We start from the raw sequence: 16,236 nt of genomic DNA on the forward strand, positions 1-16,236 counted from the left end.
GCAGAGTCTCCAATTCAGTGGAATCATATGAAAAAATATTTGCCTTTTTCAAGTCACCTAATCATTCTAGAAAGCTGGCAGCAATTCAAGTGATGTACACTTAAAATGTCAGGCTAAATTATAGATTTCAGCCTCCAGAATGTGCCGTGAAGAATAATTCATTTGTGTTTTCCAATCGAAAAAATGTTGGACCTTAAGCTCCTTTCTGCATTTCTGGTGTGGGTTTTGTTATTTATGCCAAGGAAGAACCAAAATAAATAAGTAAAGGAAGAACAGGCGAAGCAGGAGAACATGGAGTGACCAACACATTTCCTGGAGATCAGAAAATAAGAAGGAAGGAGAAGGAATTTATGAAGAAAGAAGGGCCGAGACATGATTTTCCCCACAATCCCTGGCCCTGACAAACCACGTCACCCAGAACGGCTTTCCCTGAGATCACTCCCATCACACACCCTTGGCTCTTGTTTGTTGTCACTGTTACCCAACCTTGTTCTTCCCCACAAAGGGAACAGAATTACACGAAATGTTTCATTTCCAATTTCAATTTATTTGGCTTTTTCTCCCAGCCGTTGCAGCTCAGCTGTCCTCTCTTGGCTAGATTAAAGAGACCTTTAATAGATGTTATTTTCTCCTTGGTGAAAATACTTAATGTGTTGTAATCAAGCCTCTGTTTGATCTTTTTAATAAGCTAAACAGACCAATTTCCTTAAGTCTGTTCCATCAGACACTTCCTATATTTTAAACCAAAGCTTTCGCAAAGGAAAGCTGATTTTTGCAAAGGGGTCTGCTCCACTTTCAACACCCATTCCAGCCTTTCAGTACATCCTCTCCAAAATAATACCCCAAAGAGCCATTTTGAGCCTTCACCGTCTCAACTGCTCTCAATCCCTTCAAGATGAAGAGATTCCAGCTGGCAATGGAGTTTTGGATAATGAAATCATGTTTTCAATGACAAGAGGACGTAATTTTTGATAGGATAAGAGGAAATGGCTTCAAGTAAACCTGTGCCAGAGGAGGTTTAGATTGGATATTAGGAAAAAAATTCATTATGGAAAGGGTTATCAAGCACTGGAATAGGCTGCCCAGGGAAGAGGCGAAGTCACCATCCCTGGAGGGATTTCAAAGCTGTGTGGATGTGACACTTGAGGATGTGGGTTAGTGGTGAGCTTGGCAGTGCTGGGGGAATGGTTGGACCCGACACCTTTAGGTCTTTTGCAACCTAAATGATTCAATGATTCTGTGCAGTTTTACAAGCCCTTTTTTCATGTTTGTGAGACGGGATCTACTGGAATTGTGTGCACATTCCGAGTTTGCATCAGCCTCGATGCCCGTGGTGGCCGTGACTTCCTCAGCTGGATGTGCCACTGGAGGCCACCACCCTCCACATCCCCATCCCAGGGGCCACCAGCACAGGGACAACCCCTGCAGACAAACCTGGCACCACAAGGGCCATGTGAAGCAGGGTCACTCCTTTGCACTGGTCAGCAGCAGGGCCCTGAGCGAGCTGTGAAAAAAGAGAGAAGGAAAAGCCCTGGCACCGCCGGGGTTTGTGTGGGGTCACCCCACAGCTGTGTCCCTCAGGTGCTGGCAGTGTCCCCCATCCCAGTCCGGGGGCCGGCTGGGGAAGAAGCTCGGGGGAAGTGGTGGCTGGCAGAAAATAAATCACAGCGCCTCGGTGCTGTCACTCTCTGCCCCAACTGGTTTCCACAAACAAAACTTCACTGTCCACTGACAAGAACAAATAAACTGAGTCGGGAGAGACTGAAAGTCACAGGGGATCTGAAATATTTACCTTGATACCTTATAAGGGTAATAACCACTTTGCTGCTTTGCAGCCACTGACAGAATGAAAAGAAATAAAAAAATCAAATCAAAAACCAAAACAAAAACCTACCTAAAATGTTTGGGGCTTTTGACTAGTCCAACCTGTCCTGGCAAAAGCATCAAAGCAGGATTAGAACAAGGTTTTAATTATACACGCTTTCCCCCACCCCCCTTCCCTTCTCCCCTTCAAATCTCTTGCGTTTGATTATGGAGATCAGTGGAGTCAGCCAGATATTGCAGTTCATATAAATGATTTCATTCAAGCTCCTCCACCAAAGACACAACGAGCATTTTAAAAGCTGGAGGTGCCCCTTTTGCTCTGGGCTGTGCGTGTTCACTGAGTTCTGTGATGTTCCTTTCTTTCATATTCTTGCAAGCCACATTTTTCAGAATTACCTGTAAAAGTCAGAAACTCGTGCGTGCCAACAGCACCAGACAAATAAATAATCCACCCTGGGAGGAAATATCCATCATCTGCTGGACATCAAATAAATCCTGCTGTGTCCTGAACTGCTTTTGGCCAATGCTCCTCAGCGTTAAATAGTGGTCAATAAAAATATGGGTCCGTTCATTTATTTGGAAAGTACAAAACACAGGAAAAGCTTTGGGAGGGAATAACTTCATATCTCTGTGTTTTTTCCTTGACTGCACAATTGCACCAAGGCTTTAAGTCGACAGCTGAAAGAGCTGGAGGTGAAGTTGCCAAAGCAGCGCCAGGAGAGATTTGTGTCATCTGGGACTTGGACACAGTGGGTTAATTGTAGCACTGACACACCGGGATTACTTACCCCTGGTGATCAAAGGAAACTCATCCCCAGTGGGTGAGGCTGGAAGGGATTTCAGTCCTGGATGGCTCTGACAGCTCAGGTTGAGCTCAGCGGAAGGAGTTGGGTGTTTCACTGCGCTGAACATTGGGCAAATATTCAAATATGGAGCCTCGTGTTGAACTTCTGATCTTTACAGTTGAGGTTCTCCACTGAAAGGAGGTCAAAAGTTTTAATTTTCCGAGGCTTCAGATCAGATGACAGCCTCAAAAGTAGCTTTGCCAAAATGCCATTTTTAAAAGACAATCTCCTTCCACTTCTGAACCAAACCAGTTTGGTGTCACAGTTACAGGTATGAGGAAAGGGAAAAATGCTGTCTGAGCAGCTCAATGTCAGGGTGACCATGAGTTCTACAGCCACAAAATCGTGTGCCTGACTTATAAAGTGTGAGAAATCTGACTGCTTGAGACACAAGAACAAAATCAGAATGAAATGTAATTTTTGTTTTGCTGCTTGTCCCTCATGTAGCCTCTCCCAGGATTTTAAGCTGTGTGTGACTCATGGTTGATCTGGTCCACCTTTACCCTGAGCGTGAAATCGTGGATTACAGGGCTACTGTACATGGATTTAGTATTAAAAGGCCCCGCTCTGCCTGTGGATCCTGTTTTCATTAGCAGTTAAAAAGAAGTAATTGCGTGTGTGCATGTGTGTAAACACATTTAAGAAAACCCACTTATTTTTCATCTTTGTTTTTATTTTCCTTCTTATTCAGAGATTAAAGTTTTGGTTGGCTTCCCACTCCCAAGTCTCCATAGATGCAGATTTTGCTCACCCCAGACTGGGAGAACTCCCTCCTGTGTGTCTCCAAGGCACCCAGCCCAAGGATCTTAATTAACACCACAGTAATGGGCTGGGCAACCACGATTTTTCCCACTTCCTGATTTTCAAATGCTTCCCTTTTCAGCCTCCTGACATGTATTGCACCTAATGTGCTTTGGTTTTCCTTAATTTAAGGAGTACAGCTTTTTTACATGGAATTCACCTTAAAAAGGATGATCCTATTTTTCCTGGTCCAGCTCTGTCCCTTCAAGTCACTCACGTGTCTGTCTTGGTGGCATTGATTACACCCCTCAATCCCAATTCTCCAGTTCTTTGGGGTGGCTTTTCAAATTTCTACATTGTAGGTCCCTCCATTCACAATTAGAAATCCTTAATTACAGATACCTTGTAGGTTCCTGTATTCATAATTAGGAGTCCCTAATTAAAAATACAGTTAGAGGTTAAATATTATCCCTGCCCATGGCAGGGAGTTGGAACTACATGGTCACTTCCAACTAGATTTATTAATAATAATAACAATAATATTAATTGTATTAATACAATTATAATAATTGCAATTATATATAATTATTTATGAATTATATGTTTATTATAATTATATTATAGATAACATTATATATTTATTATAATTATATTAGATTAATTATTATAAATTATAATAATTATAATTAATAATAATAATAATATTAATGCATTAATGGTGTAAGCAGAAAGGATCATGAGGTTGGTATATTTTTAGGATAATAGAAGGCAAATAACTTTTTTCTATTAAACTAAAACACCAATGCCAATGACTGTTCTACACCTTCATTAGAAATCTTTGGAAATAGAATTAGAATTGACCAAGAGGAGTAGCTGCATAACATCAACTTATTTAGGGCATGGGGTTTTACTGTTCTTGGTGCAGCACACTCACCTGCAAAATGCAGGGAATACACAAAAAAGCCAGGATGCCTAAGAAAAAAACGAATGGAAAACATATTCCTAAATAATTTTATTTTGGAAAAGAAGTCTTTTAACAAGAGCTAGTTCTGGAGGAAACTGCTCTTTGGGAGAAAGGTCAAGACCAATTTTTTTTCTCTTTTTCTGTGGTCTGCATCTCCAGTGGAAAACACTGCCCCTAGAAGCTGGCATCTGTGCCAACCCCAAGTGCTGCAGGCTAAGGAAAGTGCCTCAAAATCCAGCAAAAGCCCTCAGTGAGGAGGGCATGCTTTCATTTCCCCTCAATTTACAGGCCGTATTTTCTCTCCACGCCAAAAGCCATTTGGGGTCACTCCACAAACCCATTCTCTAAATTTATGATGGTTTTTGGTATTTGGGTTGCATGAGGGCCGAGTCCCGGCCTTCTCGCTCTGGGGCTTGCGGTGGGAACGTCTCCCAAGGAAGGGAACGCCAGTGGCCCCAGGAGCACCCATCTGCCTTTAGCATTTCCTTTTTCCCCACTAATTTGTTTCTCTCCAGCCCTGGTGGGAAGGCTGTGGCATTTTTTCCTGAGGAGGCTGGGAAGGCAAAGAGGACAGAATGTCCTGGGACACACTGGAGAGGAGAAAGTGGGGGCAGAGCAGCCTCAAATGTTGCACTAAAGGATTAGGACCATAAAAGATCCAGCAAGAGCCACCAGAAGGAATTACAACGGGTCGTGGTCAGTGCTGTATTTCATGTCCAACACTGAGGAAGGACAGTTTCTGTTGCTGAAATATCACAGGTTCCTTTAGGAAGCCTTATTTATTGAAGTCACGGGATCTTTAACAATGACAGCTTATCTTATGCTGGATATAAATGAGCTGCTGGAGTAAGAGCTGCCTGCACAGAAACCCCACAGTGTGATGGTCAGATTCCCACAGCCCCAGAGCAGTATTCCTTGGGAGCAGCTTTTGGGGCAAGGAAACAAATTTTGGGATGAAGACCACCAGGAGAGAAATCCAGGAGCCCCCATATTTGATGTTGGGGTGTTTGCAGCTCCTGCTGGACAGTCCCACAGGCTGCTTGGAAGCAAACAGGGCCACTTGGCCACATGGAGACCTGGATGAAATTTAAACTCCAAAGGGGTTAAATTTCAAACCAAGTCCATGTCTCCTTTGAAGTCTGCCTGACCCCTTCCCTCGCATCCTTTTGGTTTCCCACTGATAGGGCCCCAGAGAGCCGGGGGGTTTAGGGCTCTGCCAGGCCCATGGCCCAGTGCTGGGAGGCTGGGGCCAACGGATTATTTGCATGGTCCAACTGGGAGCCATCCTTCAGTTTTCCTTGACAAGGATCCAAGCATCCTTCTGCCGACACAAGGAGCCAAACAGTCCAGAGGTGCAATTTGTCCATCAGTACAAGCTGCTATTAAGCCATCCATTGCACCCCATTCCCCTCCCTTGCCCTCACATTCCCGCTTCTTTTCATGCCTCTAATTTGTCATTCCCAAACAGGCTGGGAATGGCAGAGAGCAGGGACTCGCTTTTGGATTCGGCCCATCTATTTTCACCCCAAAGCATTTCTGCCATCCCATCTCCCTCATTTCCAGGTGGCAAACGAAGCTGCATCTGGCTGTGCTGGCTCATGCTGCCCTGATCAACCAGCTGTGGAAAAGCATCACCTAAAATCACAATATTTTCTACAACAGAGACAGCCAGAGACAGTCAAGAAGACAAAGTCTGGCTGCCTTTGCTGTCCCAAAATTACTCCCATCACATACAACATTGGGTCACAGGTCTGGGACAGGGTCCAACTCCCAGAGGAAAGATGTTTCTGCTCCCAAGATTAAAGGGTAAAAAAATCATTCCTTAAATTACTTTTTTCTTTTGTCTACCTAAATCTCCTTTACCCTTTTTAGTCCATTAATATACCCCACCTAGACACAAACCATTCCTGCCTTATTAGATTCCCTGATTTCCTTTTCCCACAGTATGGGATGAGACATGAACAATTTTACTTTACAACACATATTTCTGCTGTTACTGACTCTCATCCTACAAACATTCCTGGGAACTAAAATCAAGCTAAATATTTGAAGCAGGAATTGAGGCAGAAATCAATATTGTCCCAGTGAATTCCTTATCCCTCATATTTAGCCTAAAATAATCCCAGAGGTTAAAGAGACTCAAGTGTGAAAAGCTTTTCCTGCAACACATCATCTCCATGTGTCCTCAATAAATTCAAAATCTGAACAATATTTTATAGGGGATTCTTTGGTAGAAATACATGGATTTGCCTCCTTCCGTGATTTTGAGGAGCAGCAAATTTCTCATATCCTAGGATGAGAATAAACTGTTTGCATAAATTACAAACAATTAAATAGCTGGGTCACATTCTGTATAGATTTCAGAGGCTGCAATCCCTGCTTGAGAAATGGCCCCAAATTCCAAGATCTCTCACCAAATGGCTGCAGCGTCACACATCTGGAATTTAAAACTTTTAAAGTCTCTTCTCCATAAATTTTAGCCACCTCGAGGTCTTTCCGCCACAACTACAACTTTCCTGACATGTTTTAAGTGCTTGAGGTTAAAAATCACACTTTACCTCAGCTCTGTCAGGGTCAGATTTGTGGAGGGTAATTGTGTTGGACAAGATATCTTTGAGATTGCTTCAAAATCTGTCACTTGGGGGGAAGAAATAAGACTTTTCCTCAGCCCTTTGAAGAGGAAGCTTTTCAAGTGAATTAAAAGGGCTGGCTCAGTTTGCAACAGGGCAAAGAAAAAGTGAAGCTAAATGACCTAAACAGCATCTCAGCCCTTTGCAATATGGCACTTTCTGCAGCCAGATTAAGTGAGCAGATTAAAGTCCTTGCCAGGGTTAAGACCAGTCACATCAAGAATCAAGCAAGAATCAGTGGATGAGCCAATTTTCCCAGAAATCTCCAGAGAATTGCTTTAGGAATGATTTTTCCATTCTGTTTAGCACTCCGTGGCACAGTTTCACACAGCTCCTCAGACCTTCCAACATCCAGCTTTAAGGGGTGGTATTTCCTATTTTGACTGGTTGAGAGCTCATCTGTACATCTCTGAACATGTGCAAAAGGTCTTTTGCCAAAGCCTCCTTTTCTTTTCCTTTCCCTTCCCAAGGCTTTATGGACAGAAGGAATGTTCTTGCTCCATATGCCACCTTTGCCTCTCTCAGCATTTTATCTGCTCCTCCTGTGAGGCTGCAGCCACTTAAATCAAAGCAAGAAGGTGAACCACTGGCATCTCAGTCCATGGCTCAAACACCTGAGTTCTTAGCAGGATGTAAAAATCCAGGTTTTGCCTCTAAAGAACCCAGTTCCAAGAAAAACCTGAGGTATGGTCTTTCTGGAGGGAAACATTCCAGAATTATTGCCTCTGAGTCTGGTTAGGGTCAAATTAAGAGCTGTCATAAAATCCTGTGTTGGCAGGGAGATACCCAGTGCCTTGTGTTCCCAGTCTGCCTTGCAGGTGGGACAAGCTCAGAGACACTTCTTGAAATAAATGTATTAAAAAATAAAAATCTTGGTTATCTCCAGTCTGAGTGGAGCTCTTTAAGCTCTCCCTTCCCTTTGCTGTGCCGTGGGGTGCTCGTGGGCTGCAGCTGCTTTTGCCTTTGCCCTCCCATGTCCCTCTCATGCTCTCATCTCCGAAGGTGAACTATCCCAGGCAGATGCTCAGTGTCAGGAAGAGTGACAACTCTGTGGCAGGAGCCCAAGAGCCCTGGGCTGAGGAGCAAGAGCCTCTCTGTTTGTTTATTTGGTTCTGGCACGTCTCTGAACACGGATCTGATCCTGCTCCTACCCATTGTGCTCCTCCCGGCCTTGGCTCGCAAGATTTGGACGTGATGGCCCAAGCCAGGAGGTTTCAGGGGAGTTCCCTGCGTGTCTCCTCAGCCTGGAGAGATCCTCAGCTGCTTCTGCAGTCCTTGTGAAGCTGTGATGTTAACCTCCATGTCCTGGCCACATTCCAATGTAAGTAATTACAAACTGCCTATCTTATTTCAGCCTCCTATGTCAACTCCATGTGGTGTACTTTGGCTCTGGTGATTTTTTCTCCATTTTTCCTAAACTCTTGCACAGCACTGCTTTGTGGAATTACCCTTCATCCACCTGTGCTGGTTGTCCAGTTGGGGATGCAAAGTTTGCCCCAGAAAGAAATGAAGGACAGATACGTTTCCACAAATTCTTCCTGTACATAATGCTCTTCAGGCAGTGGAAACACGAATTCTGCACAAAGTCTGTGCCTTCTGACAGGGGAGGGATGGGAGCAGGAAGCTGCCTGCCCTGTTCTGAGTATTTTCAGTTGGTAGATGGCTCTGCAGCACCGTTGGCAACAGGCATCACTCAGGGTGTGTCACAGCACAGAGCTGCCTCCAAACCAGGGAGCTGCCGTCAGCCACCAGCCACCTCACACGGGGTAAAACCTCTCTCCTCCCCAGCGGTGAATCACAGTTTGTGATGCTCACAGAGCTCTTGGCAGCAAGGGTGCAACAGGACACCTCAAATGGGTTGTTTCATCTCCAGCTGCTGCTTAGCCACCATCCACAGAGGTGTGATGTGGCAGTGGAGGTAAATTGTCCTCTGAGCAGCCCAAAAATCGGGATAAATACTCCTTTTTTTGCTAACAAAGGAACTTTCCACCACCCTTTCTGCCCTGTAAACCCAACTCTGCCTTCCCAGCCCCAATGTAGCCCAGCCAATCTGCCTTATCACCCCCCGATCATGCCGTACCCTCAACTCCAGATTTCCCCCAGGACTTAACATCGCTGACCCTTGGCCAGACAGTGCAGGAAACACGTCATAAAAAAGTTTAGTGGGTCTAGGAACAAGCACAGTAAACGCAGGGACATTTGTGCTCCCTGAGAAAAACCACAGGCGCAGCTGCCTAAAGCCAAGACATTTACTCACCTTCGGATATTTATTATTCCTTTCTTCCAACCTGCTCCCTCGCTGCCATCTGTCTCTGAGGCAGGAGGAGCGCATTCCAGATTATCCCTGATGCTTAAAATGTGGCAAGGCAACGATATAAATGGCAAAGTGTGTGCTCAGAGGTCACGGGCTTTGCTGCACATCTCTGCTGACCAGCTGACCTCTCTGCCTCCCACCGATTCCTGGGTTTGGAGCATTTCCATAGGGTTTGTTTCAAAATGAAGGAATGCTACTTCAGACATATATTTAATGAAAAAACCCCTGCATTTTGATGTTATAGGAGAAGGGCTGGAGGTGGGTGATGTGGCAGGATTCAGTGTTCCTGGGGATTTGCTCCTGTTGTGACAATTTACATCCAAGTACATTGAAATCCTTGAGAAGTTTCTGTGGCTGCAGATCTTGTGTCTGCTTCATTCTCTTCCATTATGCTTTTTACCTCCTGATTGATGTGAATCAGATCCCCGACACAATATTAGTGGGGCACGAGATTTGCATGCAGAAAAGGGTGAATTTCTGCTTCCAGGTTTTGTTTTTAAAGATCCATCCTGAGCAGTTGCAGCCGTACAGTTGAACACTATTGCAGGTGGGAAAACAAGGTAAATACACAAATACATAAAGGATGAATAAAGACTTTTCTAGCTAGGACAGGCAGCTGTGATCTTTTGGAGAATAAAGGATTTCCTCTGAACCCCCTTGCCTTATTTTGACCCTTTGAACTATGACAGGGTGGCGTCTGTGGGAGATCCTACAGCCAGAGCAGGCGGCACATTAGTATCTCTGAAGCTTCAGCACTGGAGGGACAAAAGTTTTAAGCTTGGCTTTTTGCAATTACACATTTTTGTCATGCAAGGCACTGTTAAAAGTAGTAAGTGCCCGTGTTTTGCTCCAGAGGAAATGAGGAGCCTGAATCCTTCCTGTCCCCCATGCAGGCCCCGCCACCCCCTATCCCCGTTACGCTGCGGAGGCACCAAAGGCCATCCACGTGAAATCTTACACTGAACCTGCTTCCTTTTTCCACTGCCACGGAATTTGCCACATCAATGCAGCTCCCACCCTAGGATCTGGAAACTCTGTATCCCTTTTCAGAGATGGCCCTTTGATTTTTCTTGGACCCGGCTGTGTTTTTTAAGCCTTTCTAAGATAGCTGCCCAGGAGCAGGAAATTCTGTAGACCCCACTCTGTCTCAGGAAGAGGAGATGGAGCCAAACTCCTATTAGCTCTTCCTTTTCATTTGTGACTGTTTGGAAGAAAAAAAAAAATCATCAGGCACAAAGGATCACCAGGCCCAGGCATTTTTATGGAACTTCTTTATTCCTTTTCCTTTTCTTCCAGCGTTTAGCACAAAATGTTTCCACGCATGGCCTGTGCCCAGGTTGAGGGTATCTCTGTGCAGAGCCTGTGGGGAAGCAGAGCAGTTGTTGGTTCTAGAGGAGTTTTCAGCCTCAGCGCGTGAATCAAATACCTGAATCAAATTATTCTGTGCAGCTGTGAAAATTGTGATCCTGAAACCTGATTACAATCGCCCCCCTCCCTCCAAAGGTCAGTGACAATATACAAAAGCCCTTCCCTTCTCCAATGTAAATATTTCATGAAACAAAGATGACTTTCTCCCTCAGCCTCGTGTTTCTCAGGGAAAGAGGCTGGACAGTGCCAGCAGAGTTCAGAGCTCACGGGAGGTCAGGACGGAGACGCGCTGTTCTCTTGGTGATTGGACACTGGTTTTTGGAAACATTTTTTTTCCCTTGGCTGCTTGTCTCCCTCACCTCACAAACCATTTCAAGACACCGGGTGCTAATCCCTAAAGGGCTGGGAGATGTTTTGTTTTCTAACAAACAAACATTTCATTTGACCATGGCCCTCTCCACATCCATTTTCCACGTAGTGAAAGCCACACAAGCCTCTACCTCCAGAGATTTTCACTTGTGTGCAAACAGGCACTGTTTTTTCCCCAGGCGAGGTGTGTTGTAGCCACAAATACAGAGAATAAAGAGATCTGCTCATTGTTTAACTGGTTAAAATTTTGTGCTTCAGCCAACAACCCAGTAAAGAGGATGGAATCTGAACCAGATGGACCCAGGTCATGATAGTCAAGGTTCCTCACAATGAGACCCAGCCTTAGTTTGCATCTGAAGTCTTATCTCCCCATTTTCTGGAGTGGATGGATCTACTTGTTGGAGTAGAAGTGATTCACACCAGTAAAGCATCACAGACTCAACTTTTAAACCATTCATGGGGCTATAAACTGCACTGGCTGCAAATGTGTTCCGTCTGCAGAACATCTGCAGCAGCTGCGCTCTCCAGGCGGGCTTTGCTGACAAAATGTCAGCTTGGTCTCCTGGTCAGGCTGCTCCACTGGGAGTTTGGAGACCTGGCTTCAACCCTGTGCAAGGCACATCCTCCCCGGGAGCCGCAGGGCACGGCCGTCTGTGAGGACAGGAGTGGCAGCTGGAGACACGGACAGCCTGGCAGGGTGGGACGTGCTGGGCAGAACACAGGGACGTGCTGGGTGCTGTCCCTGCCCTCCTTTGTCCCATCAGCTCCCTGGGAGTGGCACAAACGGGTGGGATGCAGCAAGAACATGAGAGAGGCAAGGTCAGTGTGGCTGGGCCAGGATGGACAGGATGAGGATCCTCCTCTCCTCTGGGAGAGCACAGAGCTGTGGAGCACACAGGTAGAAAAGCAGCAGGATCAAGCAGGGAGGAGCAGCACCATCTCCCCTGCCCTCAGGGCTTGCTTGTTACGGGATGAAAGCCCCAAAGCTGCCTGTGAACTCGGGCCTTGGGATTGGCAATTTGCTGGGCTCCCTGCCAAGCCACGAGGCCAGATGTTCCTGACGTCTTTGAAAACCACTGTCTCAGTCAGTAAACATCACATCAGTCCAAGCTCAAACCTGATTAAAGGAAACTTTGGATTTTCCACTTAATGAAGAAGGGGTGAAAGGTAGGAATGTACAAGGGATTGCTCTTAGCCAAAAATGAATCAAGCAAGTCAGTGTCTTTATTTGACTGACTACAACTACTGTGTAACTTCAGGCTTGGTGCAGCTTCAGTGCAACGTGGGCACCGGAGAGCCTGAAAAATCTTGGGTTTCTGTCAAAGGATCCTCCCAGGGTTCATCTAGTTCCTGAGGCTTATAAATACCCACATTTCTTGAGTTAGGAAACCTGGGCTGGAAAACTGCACCAGAACGAGCTGTCTGTGGGAAATTCCTGCTCCTTAGTGCTTCCATGGCTGGTGCTTCCTTGTGGTGTGACATTTACGTGAGTCCAAACACATCCAAAGAAAGGTAACCAAGGATTTTAGAGTGGCACAAAGGTGAACTGCTGCTCTCTTTTGAAAACCTAAATAAACCTGCAGGTTGTTTGGTTTTTCTGCCCTCTTTGCTCATTCTCTGCCTGTATCAGAACAAGACAGGCTGGACATCTTTTTGTGTCAGCATTGCTTTGACATGATGCTGTTGAGGCAGCAGGCTCCAAATTGTGGCTTTTTTATCTTTATTCCACGAAGTCTTCTCGAGATGCTGTGTTCCTGAAACACTCCCAGCAGCAGTAAACCAGAATGTTTGCAAATGACACAGATTTAAGCTCATCTGATCCACTTTCTGCAAGGATGTTCCAAATTTTTAAGTTCCTAAAGGGAATTTTCTGGTGGTGTTTTGAAGTGTATTTACAAATATATCCCTGACTTGGCAGTCTCTGTTTCTGAGACACCATCAAGAGAACTTCCCAGATTTTTACTGGGACGACAGCAAGTGGAAGGGAAGCGGACTGTTGATGTTAATACCACGTGAACTCTCTGGATGGATTTTGGTGTATGATAAGATGTAGGGCTTGGATGTAGATTTATGCTAACTGATCCCAGAGCACCTTGACTTTGCACAGCCCAGGCTGTGGAGCAGCTCCTGTGGTGGTGAAACTGATTTGATTTGAGAAGTCCCAGTGTAAATCTTTATTTACACAGCTCTAAGGAAGCTGCACTGCGAAGGGAACTCTGGAGTCATCCAGGCCAAAAAAAAAAGGCTCAGAAATGTCTCTGTTAAACTCAGATCTTCTCTCTGATGTTTCTGTGCACTGAGGAAAATGTGTGTGGTATCTCACCTGCAGGCAGGTACCGGATTTAATTGGGAATAACTCCACTGGAAAGTGCAGGAGCTGGGAAGAAAGAGGTTGAGAATAGCAGCTTTTGAGGTTTTATTTCTTGATAGAGATCAATTGTTGTACAGATTTGTGCTAGAAATGGATCTTCAGAGATGAGTTGCAAGGGAATGGGGAGCAGGGACAGGAGGGATGGTGTGGGAAGGTTTGGGAGGAGTGGTCACACTCCTCTGGCCACAGGAGAAATCCCAGTGCCCAGCTGCAGCTTGTGTGCAGAAGAACAGCCAAAATCACATCTGAAAAGGGACTTAAAGCATTAAAAAATGTGGGGAATTTCCAGCCATCTTCAAGGCAGGAGAGGTGGCCAAGTGGGTGTGAGTGTGTGTGTGCACAGCCACTCAGGCAGTGTTAGTGACTGTTGTTATTGTTACTTTAAAAAATATTTTTTCCATTGGAAGGAAGGTATTCTCCAATAAACAAAGCCAGGAATGGAGATATTGGGTAAATCACTGAGTGCAAAAGTGAGGAGTTAGGAACTTTATCAAATCTCATGGAAGCTGTAGGGAATTCCAGGGTGAGAATCCACATCCCCATGTCAGATGGCCCAGTGTGATATCCACCCCAACAACTACTTCAGCAGTAGAGCACAGCTATAATTTATTTTACTGCACGCAATAAGAAAAAACATTCTGAGCCCTAAACAAAGTTTAAAGCAGATGAAATCAGATCAACTACTTGGTGAGAGTTAAAAATGACCGTAGGAGCATTCAGAGACATTCAACAAACCATTAAATGCTTTTGTTCCTGGCAGCCCGGGCTGGCCAAGCCGATGGTCGAGGAGTAATTTATTGAAATACTTTGTCCTCCACATGCACATGTGTGATGTAAACAGAGAGATAATAAACAGCAGCTGGGGATCCCTTTTTCAGGCAAAAGGGAACTTGTTTGAAAATTTTCTTGCTCCCAACTGTAAAAATGTTTACTTTTTTCAGGCTGGGACAGCGGCCTGGGCATCGCGGAGCAGCGTTAATCACCCTGAGCGACGGCGCTGGGACAGGGAGATGAGAAAAGGCTGGGAGCTTGAGCCCTTTGTGATGGTTTAAAGCAACCCCTGGAAATCAGACAATGTCAGTGCAGTTTACTGCACATTTTTATGTAAGTACTCAGCGCTGCTATTAACAGCTGGACTTCAAAGTTCAGATGGAGCAGGAGCCTCGAGGTCTGGGCAATGTTACTTTTTTCCCCCCCTCCCCATCCTTGTAGTCATTAACAAGAGTTGGTTTACATGAACATCAAGTGCTGATAAGGATGTCTGAGTATTGACACCGAAATTGCTCAGTAAAGAGAGCAATTTATAGGAAAGCCAAGTGTAAGACATTAGTCATGCACTATTAGGGGACAGCAAAGCTTTACAGGAGGAACTTTTGAACTCGATTGGACTTGAACTTAATAAAAAGCAAATTCCAAAGGAGAGGTTTGCTTTGTGTTGGCCAAACATATTAAACCAATATTGCTCTGTAGGTAATAATAACATTTCAATTAGCCTAATTCTGCCTTAATTGGAAATACATTTATTCTGAACAATCAGAGCTTAATTGCAGGCTTATAACTAGTAAAGAAGGCTGAAGGTTGGAAAAGGGTTATTCCCTAATCATTTATCTGCTGATAAATGGAAAATTGCAAAAGATTGCTGTGATTGCAGCAAAATAATTGAGGTGTAATAGAAGTTATAATTTAATAGAAGTAATAATGTAAAAATAGAAATTGTATAACAATAAAAACATTTTTAAAATTTAATTGGCACTTTAAAGCAGAGAAGCCAGTCCCAGGAACTGTGTCTGATTGACACTACCTGATTTCCACAGTGTTGGCAATCCCATGGAAAATTTATTTTAGAATAACCTTCTACTGAGGAGAAAAAAAAGACAGCATAGAATTAAAGTCACATTTAATATTGAGATTTAAACCAAGTCTGAGTACTTTTCACAGAACACACTATTAACTTGTAGAACTCATTGCCACGGGATTTTATGGAGACCAGAAGTAAAAATTAATTGAAAATGAAGAAACAACATCCATCAATGACTATTAAAGTCCAGATACAGACTCCAGAGCAGGAAACCTCATACCTGCTGATTGCCAGGAGTTGAGAAAGTCCAGAAGGAAAAGATCATTTAATATATCCTGCCCATTGCAATTTTTTGGGAAGGTATCTGCTGGTCCCTGGTAGAGCTGAGGTGACAGCACAGACAGGAATTTATTCTGACGTGGAAAACCAGGTTACAATTTTCTATCCCTTGATGAGCATTGGATCTGCCTCTCCCAGGCTGTGAAAAACAAGGGTGGAGTTTGTGTGTGAAATAAATACGAGGGCTGCAGGCTGGACTGGTTTCTGTGGTGACATTTAGTCATGGAAACAGCAAAATCATCAGTGAGTGGTTTAAAAAGAAAAAAAATCTTCATGAGTCCATGTCTGGATGTGGGAACATGGATGAATTTTGGGAAGTGAGAGACTTCAGGCTGGGTACCACTGTGCTGGTGGTGGATGTCCACATCCCCAAGGTGCACCCACAGAGCCAAGCTTGAATTTTCAGTGTGACAGCACCTGTTAATTGTCCAGTTAGGTATTACCTATTAAACATTTACTGCCTATTTCCTGTACATGTCTGGTGAGGCTCGCAGGAAATTTAGAACAAATTAAGCGGCAGCTGTAATCCCTCACACTCCCAACAGCCCCCGAGATGATAAAATATTAGAAATCGATGTCAAGAGCAGCAGCCACTCTTAAGGCAGCAAACTTCCACCGTGTCCCCAGCCTGGGCAGCCCAGGAGGTGAAATTACTCAGCTGGCATCTCTCCTC

Source organism: Corvus cornix, chromosome 11, assembly GCF_000738735.6.
Source record: "Corvus cornix cornix isolate S_Up_H32 chromosome 11, ASM73873v5, whole genome shotgun sequence".
Lineage (NCBI taxonomy): Eukaryota > Metazoa > Chordata > Aves > Passeriformes > Corvidae > Corvus > Corvus cornix.